This window comes from Trichechus manatus, unplaced genomic scaffold, assembly GCF_000243295.1.
Source record: "Trichechus manatus latirostris isolate Lorelei unplaced genomic scaffold, TriManLat1.0 scaffold00001, whole genome shotgun sequence".
NCBI lineage: Eukaryota > Metazoa > Chordata > Mammalia > Sirenia > Trichechidae > Trichechus > Trichechus manatus.
In genome coordinates, this window is record NW_004443937.1 from 13,353,690 (window position 1) to 13,363,805 (window position 10,116).

Genomic DNA, 10,116 nt, shown 5'->3' on the forward strand with positions numbered 1-10,116 from the left:
TTCAGCACTAATCTACTTTCCCCTTCTTTGAACTTCCATAATACAAATTGTGTGGCCTTCAATAGTCAGCTATTTTTCATGTTTTCCTCCCTGGAAAGTAAGCTTCTTGAAGAGAGATACCATATCAAATCCAAATGCCATAACAGAACTGAGCACACAGAAGGCATTCAATAAATATTTACTAACTCATTGGTAGATCCAAATCTACATGTTGGACTTCTGTCTTCCTAATCCTCCTCTGCCTCCATACTGCCATAATACCAGAAGAAAATTATTATTTTGCTTTGTTTTACATTTTACTAACAGATATTAGACCATTTAGAAGAATCTTAATGTTTGGGCCAGTAATCAGTGACATCAATTTTAAATATAAATTTATTTTAGTTTTTAAATTCCCAAATTTGTCATTTCATTTTAGGCCACAACAAAGAAAAGCCTAAGTACCAAAACACTGAAGAAAATCAGTTATTTTTGCCAAGTTAAAAAAAAGCAATTATTATTTCAGAATACTTGAAAGATCAATGCAAATTCTCTAGGTACAGAAAGAAATTAAGTAAACCATAACAACAAAAAAAAATCAGATTAGATGACAACCATAATACTACTTTCAGTATACTTACATTCATTGTCACAAATGAGGAAAATATAAGAAAATTTTGAAAAGGTTTTTCTCCACTGACCAAATTTTTCTAAACCTATCTTAAGAAAGTATTTTTTTAAAAAACAACTGAATCAGTATTCCTCATTTACTAGAAGCTTAGACTAAATAAATTTCAGTGTACACAGCTCTGAAAGGTAGATACTGTCTCCAATAACAGATAAGAAAATTAAATCTCCTAAATTATATTTCCCACTGCATACAGTAAGTGTACTGCACAACAGTACCATTTAGGGACATATATGATGGGAAAAAAAATCAGTCTTTCTATGAAGCTCCCACTTCATCCTCTTTGGGCAGATGCAAAGAAATCTTCTTGCTTGATAGTAGACAGTCCCAACCTGGAGTGGGTAAAAAATCTATGGTAACTCCATGAGCGTAAAGAAAGAACATACGGCCAAGTAAATAACTGTTATTTCACAACACTTCCCAATTTAGCCTAACTGGTGACTCTGCATTTGCTTATTTACCAGAGATTGACTTCAAGACCAAACAGGAACCAATTTTTTTTTTTTTTTTAAATAAGGCTAAGAATGAACTGAGTCACTGAATCAGAGTGGGAAGGGATTCTAGTGCTTTTAAAAATGAAAATGAGACTGATCCAGTCTATGGAGTTTTCAATTGCCTCATATACATGCGAAAGCCGGACAATGAATAAGGAACAGCAAAGAACTGACGCCTTTGAACTATGGTGTTAGCGAAGAATACTGAATATACCACGGACTGCCAAAAGAAGGAACAAATCTGTCTTGGAAGAAGTACAGCCAGAACGCTCCCTAGAAGCAAGGATGGCGAGACTATGTCTCACATAGTTTGGACATGTTATCAGGAGGGATTAGTCCCTGGAGAGGGATATCATGCTTGGTAAAGTAGAGGGTCAGCGAAAAAGAAGAAGACCCTCAATGGAGATGGACTGACACAGTGGCTGCAACAGTGGGCTCAAGCATAACAACAAACACAAGAATGGCGCAGGACCAGTTAGTGTTTCGTTCTGTTGTACACAGGGTCCCTATGAGTCGGAACCAACTCGACGGCACCTAACAACAGTCTAATTAGGTCACACAGCTGGAGGCATACAAAGGCTAGAATCGAGGCCTTCTAATTCCTGGAAGAGCAAAAGATATTTAGTAAGTGCCTAACGTGTCAAGGAGCCCTGGTGGCACAGTGGTTAAATGTCTGGCTGCTAACCAAAAGGTCAGTAGTTCAAATCCACCAGCTGCTCCTTGGAAACCCTATGGAGCAGTTCTCACTATGAGTCAGACTTGATGGCAATGGGTTTGGTTTGATTTTTAACATGTGTCAAAGGAGCCCTGCTGGTAAAGCGATTGACTGCTAACCCAAAGGTCGGTGGTTCGAACTCACCAGTGGCTTCGCAGGAAAAAGATGTGGCAGTCTGCTTCCATAAAGATTTACAGCCTTGGAAACACTATTGGGTCGCTATGAGTCAGAACAGGCAGTGGGTAATGTGTCAAGAACTCTGCTAGGTACTATGTTAGATGAGCATTCATTCTAGTACCCCAAGATAGCTCCCAAAGATGTTCAAAATATTTTATACATTAACTTAAGGCTTACATTGTCTAAGGAAATTCCTGTATTAAAACAAGACAATGTCCAGTTCTTTAGCAAGCATGTTGAAATAGGCAGGCAGAGAAAAAAACCTGAACTAGAAAAGAATTTGGAATTCCAAACAATTTACCCTTCCTCTCCTGCCTATGAAAATTCACATGTTGTTGTTTACCATGAAAAAGATTAAGACCATCAAAAGGCATTTCTACACGAATTTCATGACCCAATAGTTTAAGAAAAATGGGCCTTATTCATGTCAGAAAAATGTTTCTGTCACATCACACTGCAGAATTAGCTCTGTCACAGGATTAGAGCACAGCCATTTTGAGGACAAAAAAAGTCTAAGCAGAAAAGACATGGTACTGGAATCTGTTAAAGACTACTCAGGAATATAGCACTCAGCTGTTTCAATGGCATCTTTCATCTAAGGATCTCAAAACAAATGTTATTTACATTATCAAGAATCAAAACAGTTCCAACAAAGAAGCATATCAATGAACTAAAGGGAATTCAATACTGATGCTGTGAAACCCAGCCCTGTGCTCTAAAAAACAAGATCTGGTTTTACATAATAGTAGTAATTCCTAGTATGTATTTGTAAAGCTTGAAGATACAAATAAATTTGTGGATATAATCTCCCAGATTATCTTGCTGCACATGTTTAAAAAGAAGACTCAAACACGTAAGTACACTGTCAGAATAGTTGTTAATAATAATTACTATTAATTTTATGCCATCTGTGTGCCAGGCATTTACTAGACACTTAGCATAAATTACTTCCAGTGTACACAACCCTGAAAGGTAGACTCAAAAACCCACTGCTGTCAAACCAATTCTGACTTACAGTGACCCTATAGGACAGAGTAGAACTGCCCCATAGGATTTCCAAGGCTGTAAATCTTTACAGTAGTAGACTGCTACCTCTTCCTCCCACAGAGTGGCTGGTGGGTTTGAAATGTCAACCTTTTGGTTAGAAGTCAAGCTCCTTTAAAGGTAGACACTGTCCCCAACAACAGATGAGAAAATTAAATCTCATAGGGTAAATTTCTCACCATACACAAGTGGCAGAACTGGAAACTAAACCTAGTTTTAACACACAACTTCCTGCTTCCTCCTACAGTATAGCAACCTTTACTTTCTATTATGCAGTGTAAAATTATGAACTCTCTAGTTTTAACAATTTTTTAAGATTGCATGTCCCAAAGTATGTCCTTGAAACACTAGTCTTAAGAGATACACTGCCAAAAATAATAATAATAATATAAATAAAATAAAATTCCATGTACTGATTTAGTAGTGTTACGGATTGAATTATGTTCCTCAAAAACATAGGTTGTAAATCCAAACCTCTATGCCTGTGATTAAACTCCCATTTGGGAATGGGCTGTCTTTGTTACATTAATGAGACGGGATTAGTGTAGGATGTGTCTTAAGTCAGTCTCTTCGGAGACATAAAAACAAGCAAGGGAGGAAGGATGCCAAGCCACATGAAGATCACCCAGGAGCAGATGCTCAAAGGAGACAAGGACCTTCCTACAGAGCTGATAGAGACAGAAAGCCTTCCCCTAGACCTGGCACCCTGAATTCGGACTTCTAGCCTCCTGAACTGTGAGAAAATAAATCTGTTTGTTAAAGCCACTCACTTGTGGTAAATCTGTTATAGCAGCACTAGGTAACTAAGACAAGTAATATTCTACTTTTCTATTTTCTATATTTTTGAAAAAGCTGCCTTTTTGATTACTGTACTCTTTTCTACAAGCAAAAGCAAACATTTCATTTTTTCCTCCCCAATTATTAAGGAACTAAAGTCAACAAGACTTTTCATTATTTTCTGTAAAAATGGCATGGCAGAGGCATCTAGCTCCTCATCTAACTTCAAAAGGGGGAAGGAGAACCAAGATCAACAGCCCAGGGCTGATTCCTATGAGGTGGGGGGTCAGACATGCATCCTCTTTCCGCCATCTTTACCAATTCCGACACCAACCATCCCTCCCACGGCACTCTCTACTTCTCTGCTGGGTTCTATAATTCATTGCAATGCCCACACAGAACTTATAGACAATACTCACGATTATGGGGTTTATCAGGGAAGTAACAGTTTACAATTCAGGTTCAGGAATGCTCAGAATACAGTTCTTCCATCAGGACAGTCTCTTTTCAGCTGTGCCCACAGGCACGCCTTTCTCTGGCCCTTCGGCCTCTGCCCTGCTTGGCCAAGTGTTATAAAGCTCTTTTAGCTTTGCCTATTAAATGCCAAGAGGCACCCTACTCCACCAATAAACCTTGGCCCAAAGGCGCTCAGCTCTAGCTCTGTGGGTCACCAAACCTAGCTCTACCAAGTGCCTGGAGGCACCCTACTCCACCAGCAAGCCTCTTGCCCAAAGGCACTCAGCCTTCTTGTTCCATGGGCTGGGAAGCCCACTGTGCTGTCTCCTGCCAGTCTCTCCTGCCACTGTTTCTCTGCCACCGCTACTCGCCATCTTCAGTGTTACAGCTCTCTCTCTCAGTCTCCTGGTTCCAGGAGCTTCTTAGCACAGGGATCCCAGGTCCAAAGAATGTGCTCTGCTTTTGGCTTTTCTTTCTTGGTGGTGATGAGATCCTCTCTCTGCTCTGGAATTGGCTCTCGTTTAAGCCTAGAGGGATGGCAAAACCAACCAATCCCCTTGGTAGGCCAGAATTACCTTATATGTACAGTACCACCCAAACACTTGGGTGGGAGTTACAAGACCATGGCAAGAAAGGCCACACAAAAGCTGTCCATTGAACTGCAAGAACATACACCAATTCAAAAATTTCTACAATTCAGTGACACTGATTATATTCTTCTAGTTGTGCAACCATTCTCACCCTCCTTTTCCAAACTGTTTCTCCTCTCATTAACATAAACTCACTGACCTCTAAGTTTCCTATCTAACATCCATCTTGACACTTTCACACTTCATACTTGCTTAGATATTCTTGATTTTCTGTGATGTTACATATTCAAAAGTCCTTTCAGTTTTAGCATCACTTACAAATTTTTTGGTAAGCACGCTTTTTATACCATTGCTCAAGATCTAGATTCATATAGCCTGGCAACAGCAGAACTTACAATCCTGTGTAATCACAGGATTTATAAGTAGGCAATCAAAGTCAAAGACTAACAAACTAGGAAAAGATTTTGCAACACATATGGCAACAAGCTAATTTCATTACATAAATGGCTCCTAAAAATTAATTGAAAAAAAAAATCATTCAATCAAATAAAAAAAGAACCAGAATCCAACAGGAACAGCCAGTTCATAGAAAATCAGACAAATGATTTTTATATAGATGAAAAGATCTTCAACTTCACTCATAAGAACAATGCAAATTAAGTGTACAATGGGATACCATTTCTTACCTATCAGATTGGCAAAGACCAAAACATCTAATAATACATCTTACTTACAAGGATAATGGGGAAACAAGTGCTCTCATAGACTGCTAATGGGAATATAAATTGATTTCAACTCTTCAGAGGACAATTTAGCAATCTACAAAAAATTTAACTGCATCTACCTTTTTCTTTGGAGCACAGATATCCACTGCAGCATGATTTGCAATAGCAAAAGTGCTAGGCACTGTTAGTTGTCAATCCAACAGTCATTTCTCCCTTCTTCCTCATTTATCAGAGCTCACATTTTGTTCAGCGTGGTAATGTGCTCAGCCCAAAAGACGACTCATGATTAGTTTAAGCCAACTATGGCTATCCTATTCTCTTCACCAGATAATCACTTTCCCAAACTCCCTTGGAATCAAGGACAGCAACATGACCCTCATTAAAACATAAGGAGGTGTTGCATAGGGCAGTGCTACTCAAAGCGTGATTTGCTGACCCACGGTATCAGCATCACATGGGAGCTTGTTAGAAATATAAATTCTTAGGCCCACTCCAAACCTACTGTGATCCCAGGACTTCGTATTTTAACAAGCTCTAAAGGTGATTGTTATGCACACTGAAGTTTGTGAAATGCTGACTTCTGGGAATTATTTTCCTCCCATTTAAAATGACATAGCCTTCCTAGGAGAGAACTATTTTGTCTCTGATTTCCTGTCTTTGAGGGCAGTTAGCTGTGCTGCTTGGAGCTAAGGCAGCTATCTTGCAACCATGAAGTGACAAGAGGATGCTGGAAAACCTACATACTAAGGATGATGGAGATGAAGAGAAAACTCTAGGTCCTAAATATCACTGAGCTACTGAAGTAGTCCTAAACTGCCTACCTGCTTGCTTCCCTTCAATGAAACAATTAAGTCTTTACTGTTTAAGTCACTGTTAGGTTTTCTGTTACCATTATTTACAACTGAATGTACCCTAAGCGATACACAGATGGAAACTAATGGAGCTTAAATTCCAGTGGAAATGAAGTTGCAGATTGGGCCAAGAATTATTAGTGGTCTCAGATGAGTATTTGTTGTCTTAATGCAGTGCAGGCATTTAAAAAACCCAAATCAATAAATTACAGTAAATACATAACATGAAATACTATTCAGCTGTTAAAAAAAAATATGATTCAAGTTTATAAGTACTAATGTATTTTATAAGAAAAAAAGGAAGGTGTAGAACTGCTTGAATAGCGGGCCCTCCATTTGAGTTCTTAAAAGGGGGGCTATATAGACCTATCTGTTGTTGTTAACTGCTGTCGAGTTGATTCAAACTCATGGCAACCCCATGTGTGCACATTAGAACTGTTCCCACACGGTTTTGAAGGCTATGATCTTTCGGAAGCAGATCATCAGGCCTGTCTTCCGAGGCACCTCTGGGTGGGTTCGAACAGCCAACTTTTCAGCTAGTAGTCAAGTGCTTAACTATCTGTGCCACTTAGCCACCAGATATATACATCTAGGCATATATACATAAAATCTGGAAAGACACACAAAAAATTGGTAAAAAATAGTTGTTTCTAAGGAAAACTACAGGATGGGAATCAGAAACGAAAGAGGATTTCTTCACTTTTAAATTTTTCAACATTTGCGTATTACTATGATAAAAATGTTTAAAATAAAAAACTTTAAAACTGCTTTTAGATTTACGTTATGCATGTGAGAATTTTAAATGTGGGTCAAAGCTGATATTTCTACAAAGTCCTTAAAACTGTTATGTTTTACTACAGCACCTGGCACAGTGCCTTGCCCATAATAGATACTCAAATGTCTGCTGACTTGAATTGCTACGGGATCAATCCCACTGAGGAATCTGCAAATATAAAAAGGAGAACATAAACTTAACACGTTTGAACTCTCTCTTCACAATCAAGGTTTGTCAGATAATTGCTTAACTCTGTTTTCTACATTCTCCATAATATTTGAGCACTGTCCTAACTATCAGAAAGGTAAGTTCACTTCACATCAGTTTTCTTTGGGTTTTCCATATGCCCACATTGCTTTAAGGCCACCAGTACTTGTCTGAAACCACTAACAAGTCTTGTCCTCAGTTTGCTACTTTATTTCCCTAGAACGGAAACTCCATTTGGGCAGAAACATTTATCATATCTCCAGCACATACAAAAAAGCCAAACACATGTGTAAGCATTCAATAAACATTTTTTAAATAAATAAATGGAGAAAAAGAGGTGTTCCATAAATGCCAAGGTTACCAATAACTTCTACATTACTAAATCAAATGATTAATTCTCAGACTTCATCTTAATAGTAGTATTCAACACTGTTGATCAATCTCTACTTGAAACATTTTTCTCATTTGGCTTCAGGGCACCAATTCATCTGGTTTTCTTCCTACCTCTCTGGCTGCTCCTACTGAGTCTCCTTTGGGGGCCCCTCCTCATCTCCGTGTCCTCTAAACTCTAAGTTCTTCAACTCCTTCTCACTTCAATCTCTACTCCCTTGGTGATCTCATCCAGTCTCATGGCTTTAATCTAATGTATACCTCCAGCAGGTCCTCTCTTGTGAATTCCAGATTCATAAACCCAACTGCCTACTCAATATCTCTATTATCTAATGGGCATCTCAAATTTATATCCAAAACTGAGGTCTTTTCTTCCCCTCCAAACTTGTTCTTCCTTCAGTCTTCCCCATCTCAATAAATGGCCACCGCATCCTTCCAGGAACTCAGAGCAAAAACCTTAGCACTGTCTTTAACTCATTTCTTCCTTGCAGAGCACACATCCACTCTATCAGCAAAATTTATTGACTCTACTTGAAAAATATATCCAGAATCAGACCATGCCTCACACCATATTCACTGCCACACCCAACATGGTCCAAAAAATCATCTTTTCTCACTTGGATTACTGTAATAGCTTCTGTCTTAGTCATCTAGTGCTGCTATAACAGAAATACCACAAGTAGATGGCTTTAACAATGAGAAATTCATTTCTTCACAATAAAGTAGGCTAAAAGTCCAAATTCAGGGCATCAGCTCCAGGGGAAGGCTTTCTCTGTCAGCCTTCTCATCAATGTTCCCTGGGACTAGGAGCTTCTCCGCACAGGAACCCTAGGTCCAAAGGACAAGCTCTGCTCCTGACACTGCTTTCTTGGTGGTATGAGGTCCCCGTCTCTCTGCTCACTTGTCTCTTTTATATCTCAAGAGACTGCCTCAGTACCCTATCCAATCTTGTAGACTGAGTTAACACAACTGCCACCCATTCTCCCTCATTAACATCATAGAGGCGGGATTTACAACACATAGGCAAATCACACAATACCACGAATCATGGCCCAGCCAAACTGATACACACTTTTTTGGGGGGACATAATTCAATCCATGACATTCCACCCTTTGGCCCCCCAAAAATCACATCCTTGCAACACGCAAAACATATTAACCCCATCATATCATAGCAAAAGTCTTAACTCCAAGTCCAAAATCCAAAAATTCCTCTTCATCTGTGAAATCTAGAATTCAAGTTATCTGCTCCCAAAGGTACAATGGCAGAACAGGAACAAGCTAGACATTGCCATTACAAATGGGAAAAACTGCAGCGAAAGGGATAACAGGCACCCAGCAAGTCAGAAGAACACATCACATTAGCCCTCAAGGCTTTGAAAATAATCTTCTGTCCTCTGAGACAATTTACACAATGGCCCTGCCCACCAGACTTTAGGTATTGGCCATACTTTCCAGATTCTGAGTGGAGGCCCCTCAGCCCTGGGCTTCAGCTCTGCCTTCCGGGCCCACTGGGACAGCAACTCTGCTCCCTTGGCTTTAGGCCCACCATTCTCCCAGTCCATCTGAGTGGTGACTTTACCCTTAGAAGCACCAGAGGCCATGGCTCCACCCTTTGAAACCCCTGAGGTCATGGCCATAACTTTTGAGACGGAGGTAGCTCGGCTTCTTGGGTCCCAGGTCTCTTCAGCTTGTTTCCTGGTTTCTTAGCCTCTTGGCTCCTCGGGCCTCATGCCTGCATCTGCCCTGCTGGGGCAAGTGTTCCAAAGATCTGAAGCTCCACCAGTGTCCAGAGGTACCCCACTCCGCCAGGAAGCCTCCTGCGCACAGGCACTTGGCTCCCTCAGTCCGTGGGTCAGCTCCAGCGCCGCCTGGCACTGGTCTCCTGGTTCTGCTGCTGCCGGTTCTCTGCTGTTGCCACTTCCCTACCGATGCAGGTCTTGTGCTGCTGCTGGTCCTTTGCTGCTGCTGCTCCTCTATCCATTAACAGTTTCAAAACCGGTCCCACATTTTAGGTATCTGTTAGAGCAGCATCCCACTCTCAGTACCAAATTCTGTCTTAGTCATCTAGTGCTGCTACCACAGAAATACCACAAATGGATGGCTTTAACAAAGAGAAATTTATTTCTTCACAGTAAAGTAGGCTAAAAGTCCAAATTTCAGGGCATCAGCTCCAGGGAAAGGCTTTCTCTCTCTGTTGGCCTTCTCATCAATGTTCCCCCGGACTAGGAGCTTCTCCGCACAGGGA

At 40.3% G+C, this 10,116-nt stretch overlaps 1 protein-coding gene across 7 annotated transcripts in view; it reads right to left on the reverse strand.

Annotated features, from left to right (window-relative positions):
* The window catches only part of TMCC1 (transmembrane and coiled-coil domain family 1), a 202,611-nt gene that overhangs the window by 188,104 nt on the left and 4,391 nt on the right, over positions 1-10,116 (reverse strand). For 3 of the 7 annotated variants that reach the window (XM_023741199.1, XM_023741121.1, XM_023741162.1), the window contains one exon: positions 621-999. The exons of 3 other annotated variants lie outside the window; for them this stretch is intronic. The gene's annotated coding sequence lies outside the window, so the exon portion shown is untranslated. The remainder of the gene's footprint in view (positions 1-620; positions 1,000-10,116) is intronic. One more of the 7 variants, XM_023741248.1, reaches the window with a different exon arrangement.